Source organism: Dermacentor andersoni, chromosome 3, assembly GCF_023375885.2.
Source record: "Dermacentor andersoni chromosome 3, qqDerAnde1_hic_scaffold, whole genome shotgun sequence".
Taxonomy (NCBI): Eukaryota; Metazoa; Arthropoda; class Arachnida; order Ixodida; family Ixodidae; genus Dermacentor; species Dermacentor andersoni.
This window is the reverse complement of record NC_092816.1, coordinates 83,275,629-83,302,829: the sequence shown is the minus strand read 5'-3', so window position 1 is coordinate 83,302,829 and position 27,201 is coordinate 83,275,629. Positions and strand designations below refer to the sequence as shown.

Below are 27,201 nucleotides of genomic sequence, written 5' to 3'. Positions count from 1 at the left end.
CAGAAACGACTATTCGATAATTGTTAATATTGAGTACTAAATTTTAATGCGATCTGAATAGCAAATACCAATACATATGTGTCTACTTCATTTTTCCTGCTAGCATGTTGAAGGAGATCGCAGGACAAGCCAAGGAAATCGCATTAATAAGGACTTCCCGGTCTCCCCGATTCAGTCTGACTACATAGGCAACCTATTTACCCTAACACTGTCGTTTATATTAACGTCCAATAATTGCCTTGATTCCTTTTATCGGAAAGTCGACTGGTTCACCTTAAATGGGGCTGGCGCAGCTTATAAAAGAAACACCTTAATTCTGACAGGCAGTTCTCACATTTTTAATTAGTGTATTTAGAATATTTGATAATTTTTATTACATATTTATTGTAGATATATACGTTTATCTACCCTTAGATTTACCCAGAAGTTCATTAGTCGTCGGCATCTCTGCGCGCCACGCAGATAATAAACCTGTTTTAGTTCACTATCAGATTGTGTTCTTTGATCATTGTCGCTGATAAATATTCCACCAACAAGAAGTGCGCGCCTAATGACACTATATCAATAAAATTTTCTTCCGTAGCTTCCTATGTTGCAGATAGGGGGCTTCTGTGGCAAACATTGCGTGTTACTTTTAGAAAACAGTGTTAAAAACAGCAGTTAGGCTGTCTCAAACGAATTGGTACTGGCCAAGAGTCGCGGGTGCACCAAAGGAAGTAAAACCATAAAAACGTCTATTGCACAGACATTCTGCGATAAAAACTGGGCCTCCGCCTCAGTCCTTGTGATATCGAGCTGCAATCGAACAACGACAAGGCATTTTCAACGTGCGGGTGGGTGTACATATTGTAAAGTAGTAGTTTCGCGGAGGGTGGCAGTCTGAAAAATGGTGGCAGTTTCACCCGCAAGGCGTAGCATCGATTGCGACAGCAAATTAATAGACAGCTATACAAAAAAAATATTGCAGTATTATATTCCGTATGAACTTGTAGCATTCGCTTATAACTAACTTAACAAATACTGTGTCAGCACGCACAGACAAACATGAACACATCACACTCGTTCACTGCGGACACTCGCTGTGCAAATGCTGGCGTGAAGAAGCGCAGCACCTGAAGTGAACCAAGGACCCTATAACGTAAAGCTATTCCAATATGTTTCTTTTCCAACCTCCTGACGTCAAATTTGCGTTACCACCGACGCAAGCCCCGGGCGGTCACCCACAGGGTTGTCTGTACAGACCAATAAAACACTCTCCTCGTCCATAGGAGGTCACTTTTGTTTGCTTGAAAAACGAATAACATTGCCTGCACTGAGCGGCTTGTCGTATCTAATTGGCTGACAAGAGGCGAGGAGAACGCTCAAGTGGAGAGGGATCCTCTGGGGCAGAGCCAGTGCACTGAAAATCGATAACCGGATGAAGAGGGTGGTGCCGGCGTCTGCGAGTGGTCGGCTTTCCCTTTTAGCTTGTGGTGGCTGGTCGAAAATTGCGGCGGCATGCAACGGAAGATTAAAAATGACGCTCTAACTGACCCTCAGCAAAGAAGAGTTGGCAGAATGAGGTGGTAAACGTGCCGAAAGTGCTCGAAAACGTTACACGGTCACGCAAGAAGTTTTATTATACGCAAATACACCCATGCTCTCCGGCAGGTGCGAGTAGCCAGCGTCTCAGCAATCGGCGGCAGCCATCTTTTATTCCTTTCGCAACGGGGCAGGCTGTGGCTATTCCGACGAAAATTCAGTTTTCTTCGGCATATTAATGCATCTTTATCGCGTACACGTCACTTTGATGCGGTGAGTTTGTGCGGTTTTGTGACGTCGCGGGACAAACAGGTGAAGTGGGTGCAGCCCGAAAGCTTTTTACCAATAGCCGAGGGCTAATGACGAAAAGGGGTCGAATCAGAAATAATTGTTTTTCTTTTTTGTGTCAAATCATGCATAATCAGTGTGTACACATCATATCAGATGCGGAGCTATCGCGGTTTTCGTGACGTCGCGTGACAGACAGGTGAAGTGGGGGTGGTCGAAAAAAGTTTTTGACCAATCGTGGAGGGCTGATAGCAGAATTGGAATAGAAAAGTTTGGAATAGTTTTACGTTATAGCGCGCCAAGTTACCTTCGTTTTGTCTTTCGCTCCAATTCAAACTGAGCGGTGAGAACGAAGCACGCATAAAGGCATGAGCCGTCGGCGCACCTAGACTCTGCCTGCAACGCTAATCACTTTGAAGATACGGCCCGCTCGACCCACGCGCGGCCGCACAATACGCAGTTGCTGCCATAGTACTGCGCCCCCCCCCCCCCCCCCCCCGGCGCCTTGCCATTGCCTCGCGCGCGACCGAGGAGGGTGCGCTTCCTGCCTGCTTTCTGCCTTTGCGTTCGCGAGATGGAGCCAGGATCGTGGGCTCCGCTCGCACGATTTCACTTGCGTACAGCATACGACACGCGGCTACGGTGTAATCGCCCTTGGATACAATGCGGAACATCACAGCAACGACAGTGGCGATGGCAACATTCGCCTGGAGGGTCTATATAATTGCTATCGCAGTAAAAGTTGCTGTGCCATGCATTCTGGTCGACTAAGAATTTCATGTGTTCTATGTGAGTTTTCAAAGACAAGTTCTTGCTTCAGTAAATGCCGAATTACATGCATGACCTTTCTGATTTTAGCGATTGATTATATCTGAGGTATTGTAGGGTGCACTATGCGAGTAGGGGAAATTTGCATAGCCTTGCTTCAGGGAAGAGCTCTTACAGTCCCTTAGCCTGGGCGTAGGTACACGCAGATACACGTGGACATACACCTGGTGCAGCTAGTACGCGTACCGCGTGCCTTATTTCCGAGGTAATCGGCAGCGGGTGCATAGATGCGGCTAGCCACGATGGCTGGTGGCTTCATGAGCTTTGTTTTCTGGCGTGAATAGTGTTAGATGTCGCGTAATTTCAAGTTTTCGAGACGCTTGGAAGCGAACAGCAGCACGAGGAGCTCGCCCACTGGCACTGGCGCTCTTTATGACGCCACCGTTGTGAAAGCGAATGTTCGCATTTAGCTAGTGAGATATGTTCACGTTTCCTCTACGCGCGTGATACCATGCTAGTTCCTTGTTAATTTGCTTAGTAAGCGAATTTCATCTGCCATTTATGCTAACAATAAATCTATTAACAATGCTTCTTGTAGCTTATTTATTTATTTATTTATTTATTTACTTTAAATACTTTCAAGGCCCGTAGGCGCTACAGAAAGGAGTGGTACATATACACAGGAAAAGAATGCAGATTAATGAATAAAATATTTGTTAGATGGCATGGAAAACAGCAGTCTTGAACCTCGATGGGTCTATAATAGTAGCGACCGATGCGGGGAGGTGGTTCCAGTCATTGCAGGTGCGAGGTAAAAAAAAGTAATAGTACGCGTTCGTGCTACAAGATGGCACGAAAACTTTATGCAGGTGATCGCTGCGGGATGAAAAGTAGGAAGGTGGAGTAAGAAGTTTTTCTTTTAATAACGGGTTGTGGTAAATCTTGTGGAAAAGGCAAAGGCGACTGTATGCACGACGTACTGAAAGTTCCGGTATGTTAAGGGTTTGCTTCATGTGTGTTACGCTAGCATGACGAGAGAAATTAGATAGAATGAAGCGGGACGCGCGGTTCTGAATGGCTTCGAGGGAGAGGGTTAGTGATACTGGAGGGTGATCCCAGATGGCCGAGGCATATTCTAATTTTGATCGAACAAGTGTTTTGTAGAGCGTCAGTTTTAAAGATGCAGGAATGGCGTAAACGTTTTTGCGTAGATAGCCTAGCGTGCGATTAGCGTTAGCAGTTATAAATTCAACATGCTTGTGCCATGATAGATCGTGAGTGATGTAAAGGCCGAGTTACTTGTAAAAATTAACTTGACAGAGAGGAACGCTATTCAGAAAATACATGTGTGTGTCCGTATTGTTAGAACGGCGTGATATGCGCATATATTTACATTTATTTACGTTTAGTTTCATGTTCCACGCATTGCACCATTTAGATAAATTGCTAAGGTCTTCTTGTAGTTTAGTGGAAACGGCGGGGTCACTAATCTTATCATATATTACGCAGTCATCAGCAGATAGGTTAATTGAAGACGATTTCACGCAATCGGGGAGATGGTTAATATAAATTAGAAAGAGCAGAGGCCCGAGGACGGATCCCTGCGGGACCCCTGATGTAACTGATGAAAAAGTAGAGGAAGCGTTATTGGCAGTTACGTACTGAGTTCGGTTGGGAAGGAAGTCCTTAATCCAGGATAATGCTAAAGGATCAATGTTAAGCTGATCGAGTTTAAGGTTTAGTAGATCGTGTGTTACGGTATCAAAGGCCTTAGCATAGTCCAAGAAAATACAGTCAACGTCAAAGTTATTGTCAGATGCAGCAAAAAGATCACTAGTAAAGCAAGCTAGTTTGATTTCGCACGAGTACATTTTTCTGAAGCCATGTTGACAGGAATGAAAGAATGAATTGGTTTCCAAAAATTCAACAAGGTGAGAATAAATGATGTATTCCAAAACTTTGCATGAGATGCTTGTCAATGAAATGGGACGGTAGTTCTCGGGAGCATGCGCATTGCCTGACTTTGGGACTGGAACCACCTTTCGTTTCTTCCAGTCACGCGAGAGCGAAGAATACTGCAACGACTGAGCAAAAATTTTAGAAAGAATAACAGATGAAAACGCCACAGTGCATTTCAATATTTTTGAAATAGTTGTCTAATATTTTGCTAGCGCGATCAAAGCTTCCACGTTTACGTCAGCGCTTTTACGTCTGCATAATTAAATTTACAGCAGTCAGTTTTATGTATATATATATATATATATATATATATATATATATATATATATATATATATATATATATATATATATATATATATATATATATATATATATATATATATATATATATATATATATATATAAAACTGACTGCTGTAAATTTAATTATGCAGACGTAAAAGCGCTGACGTAAACGTGGAAGCTTTGATCGCGCTAGCAAAATATTAGACAACTATTTCAAAAATATTGAAATGCACTGTGGCGTTTACTTGTATGTTTGACTATAGTATCGAGAAGGTTGCTCAGATACGAGTACCACTCCACACATTTTCATGTTACTTTATGGAGGGGGAAGTTCATTTTACCACTACTTACCCTTGCAAAAAAAAAAAAAAGAACTCGAATTTTATTTAGCCTTCATCCGATGAGAAGCAGAAAATGCCCTGGTGGCTGTCATCCTTGTTGCTCACCAGACATCCATACAGCAGGCACTTTGGTTGTCTTGAGCTCTGCCAGTCGCATTTTCGCCTTGATTGTGAAGTCACGGCTGTGGCCGCTCTCAAGAAACATCGATACAAAGCAGGCGTGCACCAGAGATGCCCGTATGAAAGCAGACAATACGCATGAAAAGACAATGTGCCACCTTTACAGACACGTCAATTCAGAGGAATAAAATACAGTTTGCCCTCATACGGCCTTAATATGCCAGTGTGCAAGTAGCTCACAACTACGTGCCGGAAATATCATGTTCGTTGGTACTTGCGCAATAGGTCATACGCGATACGATCACATCTGTTCTTATATTGACCAAGACGAGCGTCATTTCAATTTATTCGGACTCGATCAGCGCTGCGAAGCAACTGAATAAAGGAACAAAGACCATTTGCATTTCACCATCAAACCAGGCTGCGCAGGGTCATCGCAACTACCACTAACATATTATAGAAGACAAAATTACCGCACATTATGCCTGCTCCTATTACCTTCAAACTGTGCTACATTTCTGTAGCTAAAGAAATCCCTTATATGATTGGACACGTGTGCCAAAATCCTCCGCGTGTTGGCACATTTCACCGTTATCTCACTGGGATGGTAGAAGTCTCTGTAACAAAACTTTGAGCAGGGGCGGCCGCTACGCCTACCATAAGCCTGATGAGGCTGTGCAATCAGAAATGAAGTGACCTGCCCGTTTGTATGAAGTGGGTCCTTGCCATCTGCTCTGGCGGTTTCTAAGGGCAAAGACCAAAATATAAAATGTTCTAAAAGGTGTCGGGACACTGACACGCCAACCCCAAAAAATAGACATTTAATTGTGAAAAATGAGTTTTAAATGTCACTTATGCAGCTTCTTCACGCAGAAAAATTGCATACATATATATAAACGAACTAAAGCACATGGCATTTCGTGGGGTAACGATAAATGTGAAATCCATTAATTGCTCATGTGACGCGAGAGCTGGCGCGGGAACTGAAGTGGTCAGAAGGGGCCGATGAGAGCACAAAAAGAGAAAGCAGTAAGTTATCTTGTGGATTCACCAAAGTTAGGCTCCACTATCCGTTATATTTATGTACGATGCAAATAGCTACGCTTAGGGAGATGCACAATGCAAGCTTGCAAGCAATCGCGAACACGAAACTGGTGCTGACTGTCCACTCAGTGACTATGATGCAGGCATTGAAGTGAAGCCGACGGCAAACTGTTTTTCAGCGCCCATTGCAAGTATTATCTATTTGCCTGTGCAAAGCTGTCATGACCGAATGCTTAGAATGCCAGTTTACACTGTGAAACAAGCTAGCCTTGTCATCCCATTTTGTGAGAAACTGCTGATTCAGCGTTCCCAACAGGTGGTAGCGTTGTGATACACTAGACGCTTGCCCGGGTTTCGCAGAAGTTAGAGTTTTCTTTAGACTGTATTGATCGCCCACATGACAATTACAAGGTAATATAAGATTTGCTGACTGTCTCACCTTTCAGTACCAATTTATTTGAAAGTAAGGACGTTATTCACATAAAAGTTTTCAAAGGATAAGAGATCTTGATTCACGTGTTCTTTGACGTCCATCATCACAAATCCATCGCAGACGGCGATAGATGCTCAATAGATATTGATGTTGTCAGCAGACAAAATTTCACAAAGGACGCTACTTGGCCAACTGATGTGAGTGAAAGCGTATTAGGTGTGCCTCGTTACGCGCGTTGGTATTGACCTTCGCTCCATTACTAAAAAATTGACCTGACTTTTGGGGCTCAGCTAGCCTGTAGCTTCCACCTTTAAGTTTACCTTCTCATGTGAGGTGATGGAAAAGGTAGGTTGCTAATTCGCACTGCAGGTTTCAGTGTAACCTTTAATTCGCACAGGTTACACCACCCGTGTAAGAATAGGTTGTCCAGGGAAGTAGTGGTCTGTTGAGTATGCCACAGTACAAGATAAAAGGTTGTTTTCCGCCATCAAGTTATTCCCTCAGTGGTAAACGCAAACAGTGCTGTAAATTCTGTGTCCGAAATTTCCGGGTTCGCGAAGCAACTGCGCAACAAGTACATACACCACTATAAACACGAACTCAGCAGGGGCATCTCGCGAAGGGCTAGCTAACCAGTTCATTTTTAGATGTTCTGCTTTCACATAAACGAAGCTTTAGACAGGGCACATATGTTTTGCTAGAAACTTGCTTACTTGCTCTCGTTTACGTAGAATTCTTTTAGCATATTGGTGCTTTTTACAGATGTTCTTTGACTGGCACTGCATATTGCTGAAATTTTTATTGGACAGGAGTTTTGCAAAATGTTTTTTATCGACCTTGCTCCAGCTTTCCTCAAGAACGCTTACGTCTCTAAACCTATCGAATAGTCAGGAACGCATACTAAAAGAATCAGTCACTGGAAGCTAGCGATTTTCAAGCAACATCGCGATAATATGAAAGGTGGAGGCTTTTCCAAACATTCATAAGCCATACGTAGAGCTGTAATGTTTGGCGTTGGACACGTTTGCGTCCTACTGTTTCACATCCAGTAGGAAACTTTGTCCAATAGCCATTGATATGGTGAAATTTTGTTGTTCGAATATCTTAACGTTGCTGTGGAATAAAAGAATGCGAAGGATGCGGTACTTCTCATAATGGAGCTATATTTGCCACTTCTCCATACTTTGCGGTAGATAGCTGCTGGTTTCTTGCGCAATACAGCCAGGACTCGGATATAGTTTTAAACAGCATGGGGTATTGCGTAAACTGGGGCGGTCCGTAGCGGTAGTTGATGTACGCGCAGAGGTCAGATGCAACATAAGCACACCGTTCTTGACAGGGCGTCATTGGAATTGTTCGCCTTTATTTCATTGTGATCCCTTCGTAGTTTTGATGCGGTCATCATCATGCCATCAAAGATGCCGAATATCCGTATTATTCAGGACGAATCACAGAGCATGTTCCTCAAAAAGATAACTTTTGAATCCTTGCATTAGTGACACACGCACAATGACGAACAATTCTCAGGGCCGGGCCATTTAAAGACCTGCTTCTGAGAACTGTATGCCGTCACCAGTGCGTGTAAATTGTATGAACTGGATGCCCCACTAAAGCGTCTGTTGATTCATATAATGTCATGCCCCTCATACCTGATACCCATACCAAAGGGACGAGCCTTAACCGTTTCGAAATACATAACAATATTCTCAGAGAACGACAGATGTATTTGGCGCTGACATAGCAGAACAAGCGAACAAGGTGTCAGTCGTTATAACGACAAAAGAAATATGTTACCCACGAGCTCCCACAGAATGATACGATCCGGTTTTTGGATTTGCGCTTAGCTTGTTCCGATATTCAAACGTGTTGGTACTATGAACCTCGTACAAACAAACCACTTCTTCCGTTTCATTCTGATTATTCTAAGTCGATCAATAGAGGCATTGCAAACCTTTGCGTAAATAATTCTTTGCAAAAATCGTGCCACCATACCGTTTTATCTACCTTTGCTTCTCAGTGCGAACGGCTTTCGCAGGCTGGTTGTTCCGTGTCCTTACAGGTGTCGGTAGCAGAACAGATTCTATGAGAGTTTAGAAAAGACAACCGGAACGAAGATAATCCTACAACTACTCGGGGTAGGACAAGCATTATCCCGTATATCAACACTGTCTCACATAATCTTAAGTAAACCGCCGATCGAGCGAATACTTGTGTGGTGTTTTCCGCCCCTAGCAAGCTTATGAGGAATTGCAATCTCACTAATTCGAATAAAGAGGCTCCTCCTAGCTGTGATAAGAATCATAAAAAAAAGCTCTTGAATTGCACACATTCTCTTTATTGTTTTCCGCTCAACTGCTGAAAACGTAACTTCGGTCAAACTGGCCTACGTCTGAATGATAGCCTGCGTGAACATTGTTAGAATGCTAAGGATTGTATTACAGCTGGGGAGTTCCTTGCGCAGCACTGCAAAACGTGTGGTTGCGAATCTGTTTTAGAAGAATGCGTCATTCTAGGTCGTACTCATAATCAGCTTACAAGAGAAATCATTCAAGCATAAGCTATAAGAGGTCTTGACCATGCTCGTGTAAGCTCACCTTCATTATCGTTGTCAAGCAATGAATTCGCGTATCTCAGACTGCCGCCTCAGGCTGTCTGCATGTCTTTTCATATAGTTACTTTTGCTTTTGTTGCTTGGTTTTGTGTTGTCTCTTCATGTCACATGGTTCGCTGAGTGCATAAGTATCCTTCTGAGTCACGAAATAAACCATCAGTTGGAAGTTAGCGCTCGCCCTCTTCTCCGTTCCCTTTCATTACCCCTTCCACCTTCCTTTTTTCTCGTTCTGAGCTGCGCAACAAGCCTAAGAAGGGTAGGCCTGACATCGTCAAGAGGCTTTTAGATGGGTCGATTGACATTACATCTTTATCTGTTGGAGGACGATCACGGTATGGGGGTGACTCGGCCCATTTCGGGGACAGTTCACCTTCGGCCACAGTGAAATAAGGACGCTGTTCAGGACGGTGCTCTTCAGGCACGTCACTATGACCGCTGCTTCTCCCTTCGTTCTTTTAGTCCAGAGTCAGGGACTTACCTGGGGCATCCTGACGCTAATAATATACAGAAGATAGTCACCCTTGGTGTCTTCCAGAAGTGGAGGGTTAGCACGGAATTTATCGAAATATGTTCCAGCACATGTCCCGGGATATTGGCCATAATGGTAACGCTTCGTTCACACTGACAACCTGCATTGTAGTTCTATATGCCCTGCACTGTTTCAGCGAAGACACAGCAGTGGTAGCCCAAAAATCAAGACGGAATGTAATTGGCAGAGACTCGTTCTTTCAACGTGAATGCAGTGCCCCAATTTGTCATTTCCCGTCGTTTCATGCCATCGCTGCACTACTTTTGCAGCGTCATAGATTTTATTGTGCCGCATGTCCCAGAAGCTTGCAGAATTTGTCCCGGCTCAAGGGTCAGACGGAAGCCAGAGGAGTTTCATCTTGGAGTTTCGACTTCATTTCAATTCTTTCATTGACGAGCTTCTATTTCGCCGATATGCTGACAAAAATAGCGAGCCCGAAATGATTATTTGATATTTCTCAGCCCAATGAATTTCCTTGGTGTCAAGTTATGAGGGCAAGCCATCTTGGAAGTTCTCGGTGCGATGCGGGTTGCCACTGAGTTCACTATAAAGAAAGATTTAATTCAGGGCAGTGTTACCAGCTAGCACACGAGGATAGGAGTTATAATATATTAGGCAGTGGTGTCATAAGTTGAGAGTGCATAACACCCTCGGCGTACAATTCATACGTTTTTCCAGGTAAAGCCGTTAACAGCCGTTCTAAACGACTCCTTCTTCCACTCCATCAATGCTGCAGTAACAAATACTACGCCTGGACATTACAGCACCTGGCCTTCTCAGCATGGAAAAAATAGTTGGTAGGGGTCGCGCTCTGTGGCACACCTGCAAACTAGCTTCGAGACGAAATATTATCATCACGCCTACAGTTTATTGCCCTTGAAATTTAAAGGTAAATTCTTAACTCGCGTTTATAGCAATTGTTATTCTTCTCCGTCACTGAAATATTACAATGTGCACGAAGACTGTAGCAAAAGGGAAACCAGGGTAAGAAGAAGAAAGAATCATTTCCCTCCGCTTCTCTGCCACAAAGGCTTTAATGGCCCATGTTTCCTTCTTCCGAGTGTTAATTTCAACCGACATGGCACGACACATTGCAAAACGTACTGCGACTAATATTCGGCAGCTATCGCATCACCCTCCCTCGTTATGGGAGAAACTGAAAGTTTTTCTGTAAACTTACACCAGCAAAGTGTTCCGTAAAACAGGCATTCGAGAAAAGGCATAATGCCATTCTAGGGTATAGTTTGAGCAGAAACTCAAGGGTCTTGCTTTCAGGCATCCACAGTGTTAGACCTCTTTATGTTACAGGTGAGGAGAGGGTAGAGAGGATATCATATTGTAGCGCCCACCGACGCCACTACGCATGGACGATATAGGTCGGCGCCTTCGGTAGGCAGGCAAGACATGATGAAAGTAAAGTTGGGCGGTTTGGGCTCGTGGCGTAAGCACGGCATGCTCTAGTACGTTATAATAGCCTTCTACGCTTGTCCTCTGGTCCTGGCGCTGCGCTGGAACATCTCGGTTCGTGACATTGCTGACTCCAGACTGTGAGGCGACCGACCTCAGTAACTCACCGCCCTGAAGTAACGTTCCGCCTGGCGCTACCTCACGCCCACAGAAAGTGGCAGCTCTACAGCTTCTCCTGCCCACGTTATGGCACAAGGACCCATAGGTTTGGTTCGCCCAGGTCGAAGCATCCTTCGATCGACACCACATCAGTTCAGATACTTCTCGGTATCGCTACTTACTTGCCAACCTTTCTCCTGAGGTCACTTATGAGGTTGCAGACGTCATCGCAATCCCTTTGCGGGATGCCTCGTACCAGCACCTGAAGCATAGTATTTTGGACCTCACCATGGCGTCTGAGGGCGCGCGCCTCTAGTACCTGCTCACCTCCGAATAGCTGAGAGATCACAGCCCTTCGCAGCTGCTCTACAGCATACGACGGGTCCTTCACTCAAGCAATGTTGGAGTGAACGGTGCGCTGTTGACGCAGCTTTTCATGAAACGTTTGCCGCCGTCCAGCCGCGTTGTCTTCGCCGCTGCAGGAGACTTGATACTCGATCACCTCGCCCAAATCGCTGATCGACTGCATGATGTGTCTTCTTCTGTAGTCGCTTTCTCTTCAACACCAGAGCCCTATATCATGGCCATTTTAGAATCCTGGTTCGACCAGCTCCTTGTCTTCATCGATGCCATTCGGACATTCTCTCATGACCAGTGCGACTCCTCCTCACGCCCCAGCCACCTTCCCACTTGCCCGAGCCATCCTCTATCGCTCAGTCCTCTAAGGTCGCCTATTTGCTGTACCATCGCACTGTACCATCGCACTGCGAACGCCAGTGGAAGTCCTCATGACAGTGGTCGGGGTATGCACTCAGAGATCACTGATGGAAGCATGCGATCTCACCTGCGATCTCACCCGGCTGCCTTATCAACCTCATGGATGGGATTTCGGGCCTGCCCTTCCTTCTAGACACTCGTTCCCAAGTCAGCGCACTGCCGTCTCCCAAGCGTTACCACGCTTCTAAGTCATCTGGTCCTATGCTCCGCGCGGCGAACTCTGCTTCCATCGCCACGTATGGCCTACGGTCCCTCACTCTCTACCTTGGTCTGCGGCGCACATCCTAGTGGGTCTTCATCGGAGCCGACGTCAATCAGCCCGTCCTCAGCTTTGACTTCCTGACCCATTTCGTCCTCGATTTCAACATGCGCTGCCGTCACCTGAGAGCAAGACGCAACTCTCTATCCCTGAAGTTATGTCAGCTGTCACGCCTACTGGCATCCGCACGCTGATTACACCACGCCAGTACGCTCGCATCCTCGAAGACTTTCGTGAGGTGAAGAGGCCTTGTTATTTAAATCAGCCGCCTAAGCACAGCGTAACCCATCACATTGTCATGCGTGGTCCCCCCATCAAACTAGTCCGCACCGCCTCTTCGGTGAACATCTGGCCTTGCTAAAGAGGAATTCAGGCATATGCAGCAGCTGGGCATAATTTTCCCTGCGTGCTGCAATTGGACCTCTCCACTTACCTTGGTGCCAAAGAAAGAACCTGGTAACTAACGTCCGTACAGCGACTACTGCTAAATTTTAATGGCGCCAAAAACCACACACAGCACACAAGAGAGACGAACGGGACAGAGCGCCACTCATAACTATTTTATTTTCCCACAAGACGTGTACATATATACCCTAAGTCAGCCCCCGAGCAAAAACCATACTCAAGCATCAGGTACAGTAGGATAAAGCTCTTTCAACGAACTTTTTCTGACTTACAGAACCTATAACGACGTTTCAGTAACACACAAGCTAGCTTTCGTATCCATATAAAATGTTTCCATTAATTCCCTCGCTTTCATTCTTCTGCTTCTGGTCAGAATCCTACGGTCAGAAATGTGTGCCTCAAAGAATGCGAGGGGCAGTTTCTAATATGGTTTGGTATATTACGGCCGTCTTTATTTTGCTCAGCGATTCGTTCATGTTCCCTGATCCGCTCATTTACAAAGTCCGTAATATATAGGAACAACCACTGGAGAGGGGAATCTCATGTACGACCCCTACAGCATATTTTATGAGCGGTCCCACATGCTTGGTTCCGCAGCCTCTTTCTTTTTTATTGCGAAGCAATACTACTTTAGGTCGCACTTCAGCCCATCCGTGGCGAGGCGGTGGTAGGCACCATTGACCTTTAGCGTGACCTCGCTGCGTGACGTCACACCACGTGACTTAGAGTGACGTCACACCAGCTGTATAAAAACGGGGCCCCATCTCACGCCGTCGCGAGGCGAGGCGGTAGCCACCAACGGCGGCCTAACTCCCGCTCCTCTCACCAGGGGCGCTACGGTCCGTCAAAGACGCCGCCCAACCCCATAAAGCGGTCTACTCGAACCGTGTTCAACAAAAACAATAAGAACGCGTTTTGCTACCTGGACGAGGTCTCTATAGGCGACGCGTACGAGCGCGTACCGCGTTACAAGAACGACATTGTAAGACGCAAGATGGGTCTACCGCCGGACCCCGGGGCCACCAGCTACACGCCGGACACGCAGATGCACAAGTGGGGCAAACTTAAGATGACCGACGAACGATGGGGGTGTTATGCAGACAACTTGGCCATCTACAACGTGGCCGAAACATACAAGCTACCGCTAATGCATCGTGAAGACGACAAGGAGACGTACAACAAACTGTATCGCATTTTGGACGGGGACAATAACCCCAACATTTATTACGGCGTAACGCTACCGTACTTTAACGAACGCTACTGCAAGCACCGAGTGGGCATATCTTACGACGCGGAGAAATGGAGTGTTACCGCACCGTCGGCCAATCGATACTGGAAGATTTTGTAATGGGCACGCTGGTGAGGGAAATGTTTGTCGGCATACACGAATTCGACGGATGACTTCCTCTTAGATGATTCACTGTAAGCCGTAACACTAGCATAACCCAAGACTACCACCAGCCATACTACCAGCTGATCCGAGAATAACACACTATTGCTTCGCAATCACCAGGCTTAACCAAGCTAAGCCACGGCCGCTTTTTCTTTTTCTATCCCAGAGCAAAAACCTATGAAATTCTGAGGAGCCGTAAATACGAGTGGAATACCATGCCTGCTCGCTACCTTCTTCAGACTGTGGGACAACTTGTGCACATACGGCATGGCCTCCGGACTCACCGCTTCTTGAAGAACCTCAGGCCCAGCTCAAATAGCCCTTCTCTTCATATATTGCAAGAGGCTTTCCGCAACCCCCGTTATAGTCAAACTCGGGAACCAAGCGGAAGCCAGCCGGGCCGATCGGTTTTTTTTAACTCGAATGCATATAGTAAAAACAAGATTTCGTGAGTGCGGATTCAAGACAGAGTGAAGCAATTCCTCGTTTTACTAGTTTCGAATTGCAGAAGTCGATTGGCAGAAGCCCTTTGTTTTCACGCGCAGCATAGCTCCAACAACGTCGATCTGAACAAAACTCGATTTTCACATCCGAAAACTGTAAATAATTACTCTCAGGCAGTTCACTCGTAAAATCCAACCCTTTTCTATGTTGTCTGAATAGGGATAAAATATTGTCCACAGCTTCTGTGACGTTCAAGCTTCCGTCGTTGGTTAAAATGATGAAAAAAATCGTCCACGTATCTTAAGCCTCTAAAAATCTTGTTAGCGAGTAAAACCTTGTGCAAAATTTGGCCCATTTGCGAAAGGAATATATTACAAAGCACTGATGCGACGCACGATCCAGTGCACATGCAAGTGTTCTGCAGAAAGAACCGCTGGTCAAAAGTTATAAAACTGGACTCAAAGCAAAATTTTAAAATAGCTTTAAAGTCATCAATAAAAATACCTGCAGATTTCTGAAAAGAAGCGGACCAGATGTTTCAATGCACTTCCTGACTACAGCAAATGAGGCCTCATGAGGAATGGAATAAAATCAATCAACAAGATCTACAGAAAAGGCACGACGAAAGTTACCGTTAGTTTCCGAAAATTCACAAACTTCATCGGGCCTTTTTGTTAAAAAGGGACCTTCTGTATCAAGGTTACTCAAGTGTTTCAACATGTAAAGGCTATGCTGTATCTGCCACGACCCCTTTTCAGTAACAATCGTTGTGATAGACAAGCCTTTGTGTATTTTCACCGCATACATTCCCCGCGGTAATTTTGCTTTTCTTTAGCTCTTTAGCAAGGTTTGTCAAATCCAGACGCTCATACAGCACTACAGCTCTAGCTTTTACTTTTGTAGACTTTATTGGGACGGGTGAGAAATTCTTTGCAACCGCTTGAGCTGCTCTTTCCGAGAAGTTATCATCAGACATAAAAACGAACCCACCCACCTTATCAGTTTAACCTTATCACCTTAACATTCATGGCGTGTGAAAATATCAGCCGGAGGCTGATATTTTCACACGCCATGTATGTTTTGGGTAACCAGATCTGAGGAAGCAGGCAACTTCCTCAAGAAGGCACTTTTCTTGCTCTTCTACGTCGACCTTCCTAGCAATTCGACGATTGGCAGCGATCAATTCATGCGGGGGCACCTTTGGTTCTAAACCAAACATGGGTCCTTTCTGAAGAACGGACTTCACCTTCTCTGGCAGACGAATATACCCCGAAATCACTTAACCACTCCCTATTCCTTTTTATCCCTATATTATCGCTATTTATCATATCTTGTCTCTATCCGGACATGGAAAATGCTTGGATTTCACCGGTGAACTAAGGGTAATTATTTACAGTTTCTTGATCTGAAAATCGAGTTCTGTTCAGATCTGCCAATCGCTCCTTCCATTCGAACCTAGTAAAATGAGGAATTGCTTCACTCTGGCTTGAATCCGCTCTCACTAAATGTTTTATTCACAAGATGCACTCGAGTTCTAAAAAACCAATCGGCCAGGCTGGCTTCAGTTGGCATACCGATTTAGCTTATAACGGGGGTGGCGAAAAACCTCTTGCAAAAGATGAAGAGAAGGGTTGTGAGAATTGAGGCTGAGGTCTCTCAAGAAGAGGTGAGACCGGTGGCCGTGCCGTATGTGCAGAAGTTGTCTCACAGTTTGAATAACGTAGCTACCAGACATCGTGTCACTTGCTTTTACACCTCCAAAGAAGCTCGGAGGCCTTTGCTCTCCGGTAGAAAAAGGAAAAGAAAAAGAAAAAAGAAGAGGCTACAGAACGAAGCACGGGTGACAGTTCATCAAATGTGCCGCAGGAGTTGTGTACGAAATTCTCCTCTCCTGTGGTTTTTCCTACATACGACAGACTGGGCGCTGTGTATATGTGGATGAAGAAACACGAACAAAACATTGAGAAAAATAAAGAGGGCCCTAATTAGCAAAGCAATCACAAACTTCCCGTCGTGTTGTGAGGCATACGTTTCTGAAGCGCGGATTCTAGCCAGAAAGAGAAGTACGAAAGCTAGAGACATAAAAAAAGCCTTTTATACCAGTAAGATAGGTAGCTTGTGTGTTAAAAATCTTTATCGTTGTGTAATTCAGAGAAGCAGTTTCTCGAAAGAGCCTTATCTTACCGTACCTGATGCTTGAGTGTGCTTGTTGCGCAGACGCTTACTGATGGCATATATGTATGTGTCTTCTGCGAAAATAAAGTAGTTGTGAGTGGTGATCTGTCCCGTTGTTCTCTCTTGTGTGCTGTGTGTAGTTTTTGGCGCCTTAAAATTTAGTATTATGAATCAAAAATTGGAGGACGCTTAAGCTTTGCCTTCAAGAGTGGAACGCGACAGCGTTCCCGTCGACCCGCCAAGGGGTGTAAGAGAATGCGCTACAGCGCAGTGATCACTTACGAGGCGCCCCGCATCGGACTTTGCACCCACCAATCACGCGGTGAGCGTCGAGCAACGCAGCGTTCAGCGCGGCAACGAAACGTGCGCCTGAGCAAGCAGAACCAAAGAACTCGGTGTCTCGGAGGGGAAAACGATGTACGCCAGCCAAACGTCGTGATCGGCACGGGCAGAGAGATAGAGAGATAGCGATCTAAAGAAAGGAAGGAGGCTTGATTCTGGAACCCGTGAGGGAGCATGGCGAAGCGTCGTCAGGGGAGAGGGAGTCCGGGCCGCGACGCGCCTCGCAGCGGTCCCCGCACAGCCCCAATGCGCGCGTGGCGCGCCACCTGTCGGGGCAGCGCCGTACATTGAGAGGAGGGGGTCTTCTGTCTTTGCCGCAAGATTGCTTTGCGTGTGCGGAAAGCGCAGAAGGAATGTAGCAGAAACGCACTTCACTACTCGTGTAACTGCGACTTCTGTAAGCTACATGTTCATAATTACCGATATACACGCAGTATAACTTTCTACGGCTGGTTTCTAAGGCAACACCGCATTCACTAGAGACGCTTTTGTACCGCTTTGAAGCAGCGAACTCGTGGCTGAGTGGTAGCGCCTCCGTCTCACACTCCGGAGACCCTGGTTCGATTCCCACCCAGCCCATCTTGCAAGTGGTTTTTTATTCATGAAGTGCCTCCCGGGATTTATCGCTCACGACCAACCCCGCCGACACCGACGCCGATGACAGCGGCTTTTCTGCAACACGAGCTCCTTAACGCTGTCGCGTTAAAACTAACTTGCCCGCAAGCAATTCTCGTAGGCTGCTACCACGCGCTCAATGCTCACGCGGTTTACGATAGCTATCTCCTTCTACACATTCAAGATTTGACAAGCCACCTGGAAGTATGTTACCTTGTCAAGGGCTATCACCAAATCACCGTTCAGCCTTCCGATATTCTAAAGATGGCCATTAGTACCCCTTTTGGCCTGTTTGTGCATGTGCACAAGCATGCCATTCGGGCTACGCAACGAAGCTAAAACATTCCAAAGATTCATTGCCGAGGTAACGCGTGGAATCCCGGCTGTATCTGCCTCCAGACTACATTCTCGTACCGAGTCCCAATCCACAAGACCACGAGCGTCACTTCCAAGAACTCTTTCAATGCTTTCAACAATTTGGCCTGGTCGCCAACCCCAATAATTGCGTGTTTGGGTGTTCCGAGCTCGAGTTGCTGGGTCACCACATCTGGGTGATGGAAATTCGTCCGTTGCCCTACCACGAACAGGCCGCGTGGGGCTTCCCAGCGCCCACTACCCTGCGACATCTGCGTGAGTTTTTGGGCTTAGTGATTTTTTTCCCGACGCTTTATTCGGCACTGCGCTGAGGTTCTGTACCATTGAGTGACCTTTATCTCAAGACCAAGGGCTCCTCATCCGCCATTTCCTGGTCTCCCGAAGCTCACGCTGTTTTCTGGGCTGCTAAACAAGCCGTGGCTGATTCGGTGCTTCTCATCAACCCGAGAAACACTTTGCCTACTCGCATCATGGTGAATGCTTCCAGTGTCGCCATCGGCGCTGTTCAACAGCAGCAAATCGACTCTGAGTGGCGTCCACTAACAATATCACATTCATGGACTGCTTCACTCGTTGGCCCGAAGCTGTGCCGATTCCAGACATCACTGCGGGAATGGTCGCCAAAGCCTTCGTTTCAGCGTTCGTTTGCCGCTTCGGCTGCCCCAGCATCGTGACCACTGATCGCGGCCGGCCATTTCACTGTACCCTATTCGCTTTCCTCAACAGCCTACTTGGAACTAAACACTGCCTTACCACTGCATATTCCTGTGCCAACGGCATGGTTCAACGACTACACCGCCAGCTCAAGGTTGACCTCACTGCGCACCTGGATCGGGACCCCTGGATCAACCACCTTCTCGGCCTACGCGCTGTCCTTCATCGCGAACTTAGGTGTTCTACGGCTGAACTAGTCCATGGTGCGCCCCTGTGGCTTTCTGGAGACTTGTTTCTTCCTTCGGACCCCTCGCCCCAGCCGCAGCGCTACCTTCAATGCCTACAAGACTGCATTCAGCAACTGCTCCGCGTCACGCCTCGATCTTCGGACCACAGCACCTTTGTGCGTCTGGACCTTTTGTCTTCGACCGGCGCCTTTCTCAGACGAGATGTCGTAAAGGCATCTCTTACACCCTCGTACGATGTGCCGTACTATATCCTTGGAAAAACGCCGAAGTGAGCCACCATCCTATTGAGTGGTCGCGAAGAGGTAGTCTCATGAGACCGCCTCATGAGACTACCCCGAGACGCCTCTCACGGAGCTCCCTGCGGATATCGCCGGCGTATCCGCGGATCTGCATGTAACGAACACCATCTTCACTCCATCCACGAGCATATTTCGCCGTGCCATCTGCGCAGAGGGCCCTGTAGCGCCCACTGACGCCGCTACGCGCGGACGCTAAAGTCGGCGCCTTCGGTCGGCATTACAAAAGATAACGAAAATACAGATGCGTGGCGCGTGCTCGCGGCGCATGCATGGCACGCGCTAGTTCGTTCTAGTGCCCCTGTATGTGCTCCCGCAGGGAGAAGACTTGCGCATAGGTCTGCTAGTATGTTCCAGAGATGGAGTGAAGCCACTCCACGCGCACACAGGAGGCAAATGCCACGCGGTGTTCCATTTTTTTTTTTTTTGCTGGCTGGCTGGTCGCTAACTACATGCGCCAATTGTTCGGAAGCGCTGATCAAGGTGGCACTTTTTAATATAGGCTTAATTGACGTAGCCGGAAAGGGGCAGGGTTACAACGTCCCGAAATTTTGTTGTTAAGTACGTATATACGCATATATACAGACACACACACGAACGTACATATTGATGGTAGGACCCCTGTCGATCCCCCGAAATAAAATCCTGACTACGCCGGCGGTTCTAACAGCTCAAAGGTTCGCCTGCAAAAGCGCTGTATTTTGCAACAAAAAGCGAAACAATGTTTTCCAGCATCCATGTGAAGTTTTGTCACCGAGGCCGGAAGGCAATAAATGTTCTAAAGGGTGTTTAAAGAAAGCTTCATACGTGTAAAGTGGACAATTACGTGAGCGCATTTTGGCTGCCAGAAAGAGCCAATTAATGATCGTTGCCAAGAGAACTATAGTGCCAGCAGTTATGTCAGGGTTTGTTAACACAGCGGGATTTATCACTAACCGTCATTCACAGCAGCTACACGTTTTCGATATATGCGGCGCCGACACATAGATTAAAACGCATTTCAAGCGTTCACATGCGCACATTGTATGAAAAGTTTATTTGTACGATTCATTCATACCGCAGACTTGCCATCCTCGTCGTAGAAGCAAATCTTCAAGTGTAAAAATAGTAAAGATGGACGAGCGGCTAGTTCAAATTTAATTCCTGCGATGGAATGGATGACCAGATGGATGCATGATGGCAAAAGGGCTAGAGTGCTGGTTTTGAAGCCTTGGGGGGGGGGGGGGGGGGGGTCAGAATTCAATGTAGCTGGAAATGCATAAAGCTATTACGAGTTACAACAGGTTATTTTATTGCAATAATCACGTCAAGATTGCAATACAGCAAACTTGCAAAGTAATTAATCACACATTGCATAGTCTAGTATGACACCTTGATCGTTTCATACTATTCGGGTCAATTTGCTATTACGCAGCACTTATTAAACGTACAGGCATAAGTTTACGTTGCTCGCGTCTACTAAGGCCTATCCAACAAGTAACATATGGCGGGCGGTAAATGCTGAAGCTATCACAACTGTCTCGTAAGCGGGAGCGCGCGAGGTTCTCGCTTACTACAAAACAATGAACATTAGCGCATCAATCAAGGTTACATGAAAATTCAGAAGGGCAACAAAAAATTTTTCAAAAGACAGGAGGAAGAAATGAGGGTGCAGCAGGCAAAGTGTATCCGTTAATGTTTACTCTGTTTTGAATACACTGTTCTAGAGCCGCATAGTCAAAACAATCGTACAAGCAAGACAGCAAATTAGGCTAGCTGGTAAGTTAACATTCTTGGCGTATACGTGCAGCGCAACACATGTGTCGTTCATTGCTTGTCCCGCATCTGTGAAACGCTTCACATATATGCGAAAAATCGAACAAGGGAACAACCTTTCACGCCACCCGTACGCATCTGAGCGTTAACAGGCTTGTTACTCGGGATAAATGTTGTTCTAATGTAAAGAAGGCAAAACTCACCTCTATAAACAAGGCGAACGTATCTCGCATATCCTGGACCCTTTCCGAGCCGGCCGGTCACGGCTGATACAGTAGCCATAATAGTTGCCGGCGCACGTCTGCCCGTCCGCGCGACACCGCGTAAAAAGCTTTGCCACTTTCCATGCGGTTTGAGCATTTTGGTGCACTGCACCCCGTGATAATGGAATACAAGTGTCGATATAATTTGTTTCTTATCTCTTCACCAAAGTCCAGGACTTAATATCATCGAACAACGTACCTACAGCCTGGCGCCGATGAATGCAACGCTGGCTCGACGGTCCGCTGATTGCGATGTCGATAGAACTGACGGGAATGACAAGTCGGCATCGCGCCCATAAAGTTGTCTTCACAGTGGCGCATTTGAACATTTGACGTCATTTTGCGCACACCTGATAGCTCTCGGCGAATAGCGGTCTGAGCGGCGCTGGAATGTTATGCGCAACTCTGCTCCCTGCGGGAGCATATACAGGAACACTACCTCGTTCTAAAAGCCTACTACGCTGGCTCTCTGGTCCTGGCGCTCCGTTGAAACCTCTCGGTTCACGGCAGTATGATAGAGTTACGTCGCTAGGCCGTCACAGTACATAGTGTTTTATAATGGCAGCTTGGCCACGCGGGTGGTGGCACACCCTGTCTGAGAGAAATAGAATACGTAAGGGCGCACTATGTATCCAACGAAAGGTACGTGAACGGCTCAAACAAGTAAATCGCAATCATAGCATAAAAAGCGAAAATTTGTAAAGCCGAAAACTTATATAGATATTTTGCTTTGAACATTATGCTTGTATTGTTTATCTGTTGTAGCTCTCAGAAGCTTGTTTCGTTGTTTTTATCTTATAACTTTTCATTAAATCACTGTTTCAATGACAAAGTACTTATTTATCATCAATAATAATAACTGCAATGCAGTTTATAATACCTCATCAGTCCTAGGCTTTGCCAAATATGTATTGCCTTTGGGATGTAAATAGTAAGTGAACATAGTGGCGGTCCCCTATACAATAAACAAAGCCCTATTTGGAATGAACTTCTCGATGTTGTCAAAATGTGTTCCACTAGGCTTCTGAGCCACCGAATGATTCATTTCCGTGGTTAACTCATGTGGATGTTGGCAAGCGTACTTACACCGCCAATGCATATACACCGCCAGCATGCTTGCGCTGTACAGAAATTCATGTTATTTTTCATAGATAGCCAGAAAGGTATAGAGGCACTGCGATGAGTGAACACATGGGCTGTACTACAAGCGATGCATTGAACTACACAGTCATGTGACCATGAAGCAAGATATCTAAGAAGGGGAAACTTCGCTTCTCACGCAGCCACATAATGTCACGATTAGGACACGCGATGCGCTCCGCAAGCTGGCGAGCCCAACCAACCATCGGTCGCAGGCAGTTAATGAACAATAACAACTTCAAGCAGGCCGCTCACATTACACGGTGAGCCGGCACGATCTAGCAGACTGGGGCATTGCTCTCGCGCGTCAGTTTCTTTAGCCGCGAGCTGAAGCTGGTGGGAAAGCACTGCAGTCACGAAAATGGCATAAAAGATTAGCTGCGTGGTTTGAATTAATAACTGTGCCTGAGAAACTGACAGGGTCAGGCGACGTCATTAGGCAGCGCATTTGTTATCTTGCTTCGTAGACGCGGACCACCTGATGCGCTGCACCGCTAGCGCGGACCGCCATTACTTTCGTGCCATCTGTCACATGTTGCTGGAAAAGGTTTGCCCCTTGCGATATGCGTGACACGAAATTGCGGCTTGCCCCTGCTGGGGCGGGTGGTATGATTCCTATCCTTGGTTATCTTGCTCTGCAGATATGACTGATAATTCTTCATTATATGACTATACTGCCTATATGTGGAAACGGTTACAGAATTCAGCATATGGCTGAAGCCTACGGCGAAGACGCACGTCATGCCCATGGAAACGAACGGCCATACGGTAATGACGCTCACCATCCTCCTAATAATGGCACACCCATAGACAGTGGAGGGCTCTCTCCTACACAGTGCCTCAAACAACCGGTGAGATGTTTTATAATTTTTTGTTAAGTTTGTTGTGTTTTACGTTGTTTTAGTTTTAAGTTTACATTCAGTTAAGTTTCAATTTTAGTTTTCAAATCTCTACTGGCACCACTACCCGTCTTGACAAGACGTGTAGTGCTTTTTTTTATGTGGTACCTTTAGATGGTTTCCTCTAGCTCCTGACGGCTCAACATAAATGCGGCTGCCTTTCGAAGATCTAATGAATAGAACTTTTCAAGAGTTCCGAGGAGCACTTATTAATTCAGGCATTATTCTGTGTTTGCCACGAGTTCAATCGGAGTCGCCTGCGGCAACACTTGTACCTCTCCGAGAGAATAGCACCGTCTGCTTCTTTGGTGAGATAGAAGAGGTCGTTGTGTGTTGCGATAGTACTGCACTCCCTGAAATGTGTTATGTGGATGGCTATCTGAGACACAGATATATTGGCGAAGCAGTTCTCTCCAGCTGATTGTTTCGTTAAGGTTAGGCACTGCACACAGCTGAGCGAGCCGCTCACAACTGACATGAACTCCAACACATAGAACAGCGCTGTCCTGTGTGTTCCTGCCTTCTGTCTTCGTCTTATTGCGCTGCCCCTTCAAGATGTACAAAGTAGAGGGACTAACGTGTAAAAGCACCAGTAGCGAGGTAAAGGGTTCCTGAACGACATCTTGGGCTTGGCGGAAAAATTCGGCAGGGACGCTTAAGACTGCTTAGGTTAGAGCATTAGAGTTCCTTTCCTGGGGTTATACCAGAATCAGAATCAGTTTTCAAAATCAAAATAAATTTATCCATGACAAAATGGGGACAATTACTCGATAAGTATACACAGACGGAGGCCTAGTTGTTAGAAACTGAAATGGGACCTCCTGTGCATGATGACAAGAATTAATAACAAACAGCAATGGCAACATTTAAAATTTACGATAACAAAAATATTTAGGAGACAACGCATAAATAAAGAGAAAAGCAACAGTTCAATGTATGAAACAATGACAAGGCTTCAGATTAGTCAATAATAGGGAGAACTTCAAAGGGTGCTTTAAAAGAAGGTAAGAAATATGCTGGAGACAAATATAGAAATAGTTAAATTTAAAAATAAGACTTACTGCAGCTAAACTTTTTGAAAGCAATGGAATTATGAGAACTGAAATCCGATGGTTTTCTGCGAATATCGGGAAAGTGGACGAGACTTGGGTAACCGCAATGAGGTTGCTCATGACTTGGCACGAGAGGCTAACCATGACTGTCAGAACCAAGCCATTCACCATCAAGCGAGGGAATCTAGAGATCACTTAATAACTTACAATGGCATTACCAAACATTACTATTTTGGACGCCGGCAATTCCCATTGCCGCATTCAAAACTAAACAGTGGTCAGGCAGTCTCACTGCGCTCATTGCAAACAGGTACATATATCACGCCATACCACATTAATGAAATATATCCAGAGAGGGACATTAATATGGATTGCAGCAATTGTAATGGCATCATTGGAATTAGACATGTGCTAATTCAAAGCCCACTGTTTCAAGACCAACTAAGGGCCGTCCAGAGGGCCCATAATGTCCCTGAAGGGCTTGACCTGGCAGTGCCAACGTGGGAGTGGCGCGCCTTGACTCAAAAAGTCAAGCGCCCGGATCTCATTACAATAAAGGTTTTCACACACATACACTCAAAAAGGAAAGTTGGAGGAAGCTAAAAAAAAGTGTCTAAGTTCTGCATAAAATCTCTGAGGTTGAGTAATCTTGAAGGAAATGGTGATGAGTCCAAGAGAGACAAAGGTACAAAGTGCAACGACTGCCTGCTGTAGTCGGTGCGAACGCAAGGTAAAGTGAAGTTCATATTGCTTGCAAATCTAGCATTGTTTATAATAATAGCGGATGTCTTTGGTATGATGGTTACTGGAAGATTATTGTTTAATGGCCTAAAAATAAATATGGCAGGTTATACTTAAAAAGATCAGTCACGTTCAAAATATTATCCGCATGTAATAACTGATTTGCGCTAATGCTACGACGTGCAAATGTTATTAGGCGAATATCTCGATCGCGAATGACTTGCTATGAATTAAGGTGACTATTATAATAGTTTCCACATGATTCAATGTTATATTTATGATGAGAATGAACAAAAACCCTATTCAACGACATGAGTGTGGAAAATGATAAATATGGGGCCCTATGATGTAAAACTATTCCAATATGTTATTATTGTTTTTCTTTCGTTCGGTCTAATCATGCATAATCAACGTGCACATATATCAGACGGGGCATTTTCTAGGTTTTCGTCACGTCGCGTGACAGATAGCCGCATGGGCGGTGGCTCCAAAATTTTTTGACCAATGGTGGAAGGCTGATTCTTTATTCTTTATTCTTGCTTTGCTTTGCCAGAAATGCGTTACAGCCGGGGGGTTACAGACTTAAATAAAGCACTTCTTCATCTATACAGCAAACTTGCGTCTCTTGCAGCCGGTTCTAATCTCTGATAGTCATCACAAAGAAGGAATTGAAAACATAGTTGTCCCAGCACGGTACTCTTTTACTTTGTGTCTGTGATCATTTCTACTGGATATGTAATTGGGCTGATAAAAGTAGTTATTACAAGCAATTCCAGTGTTACCATGAAAAATACAAAAGAAAAACTTCAACCGCAGTTTTCTTTTCTGCGCAAAGAAAGCGATTCCCAACCCAAATTCCTTTTCATAGCGGTACAGCTGTCTGTCCGCTTGTACCGCCCTAAAACAAACCGCGTAGCTCTATTCTGAATTTTTTCATGTTTATCCATAGACCTGGCTTGCATCGGGTCCCATACAGGGCATGCGTACTCCAAAATCGGCCTAATACAGGTGAGGTAGGCTGTGTTCTTTAAATTCTGGGGTGCCCATTTTAGGTTCCGTTGGATAAAGTTAAGAGCCCTTGCTGCTTTACCAACAACGTAATCAATATGGCATTCCATGAGCAACCATGCGATGAAACAATACCAAGATATTTGCATGTTGGTTCAGTAGTAATAACATACATATTTAGGCTGTTAGCTGTTTCAATTTGTTTCTTTTTTTTGGAAACTCGCATGTGCACACACTTCTTTGGATTCAACGTCATTTGCCACTTCTGGCACCACCTTGTAATACGATCCTAATCGTCTTGCAAAGAAACGCCGTCACTTGCGTTCCTAATCTGCCGATATAAAACACAATCGTTGGCAAATAAACGCATGCGCGATGCAATACCAACAGAAATATCATTAACAAAAAGAAAGGATAAGAGCGGTACAAGGACGGAGCCTTGTGGCACGCCTGACGATACACCAACATAGCATGAAAATCTCCCATTTCAAAGCACGCATTGACGCCTGTCGAACTAGTAATTGGTTATCCAAGTTGGTACATTCTGGTCAAAATTTAGAATCTGCAGTTTGACGAGGAGAAGGGAGTGCGACACGGTGTCGAAGGCCTTCCGAAAATCTAAAAAGACACAATTTGTTTGCCCACCCTCGTCAACGTTGGAAGCCAACTCACGAATGAACTCTACAAGTTGCATGGTACAAGAAAATCCTTTGCGAAAACCATGCTGCTCACTTATCAGAACATTATTATCTGTAAGATGGGTCAATATGTGCTTAAATAGGATATGTTCATAAAGTTAACATGATAACGATCTTAATGAAATGGGCCGGTAATTTGTTACATCATTTTTTGAGCCACCCATGTGAACCGGAACAACATGGGAAATTTTCCAA

The 27,201-nt window shown here is 45.6% G+C and overlaps 1 long non-coding RNA gene across 1 annotated transcript in view; it reads left to right on the top strand.

Moving 5' to 3' along the window:
- Nucleotides 1-27,201, top strand: part of LOC140216370 (uncharacterized) — a 68,667-nt gene that overhangs the window by 15,905 nt on the left and 25,561 nt on the right. The window contains exon 2 of the long non-coding RNA XR_011893022.1: nt 23,309-23,459. This is a non-coding gene — a long non-coding RNA (uncharacterized lncRNA). The remainder of the gene's footprint in view (nt 1-23,308; nt 23,460-27,201) is intronic.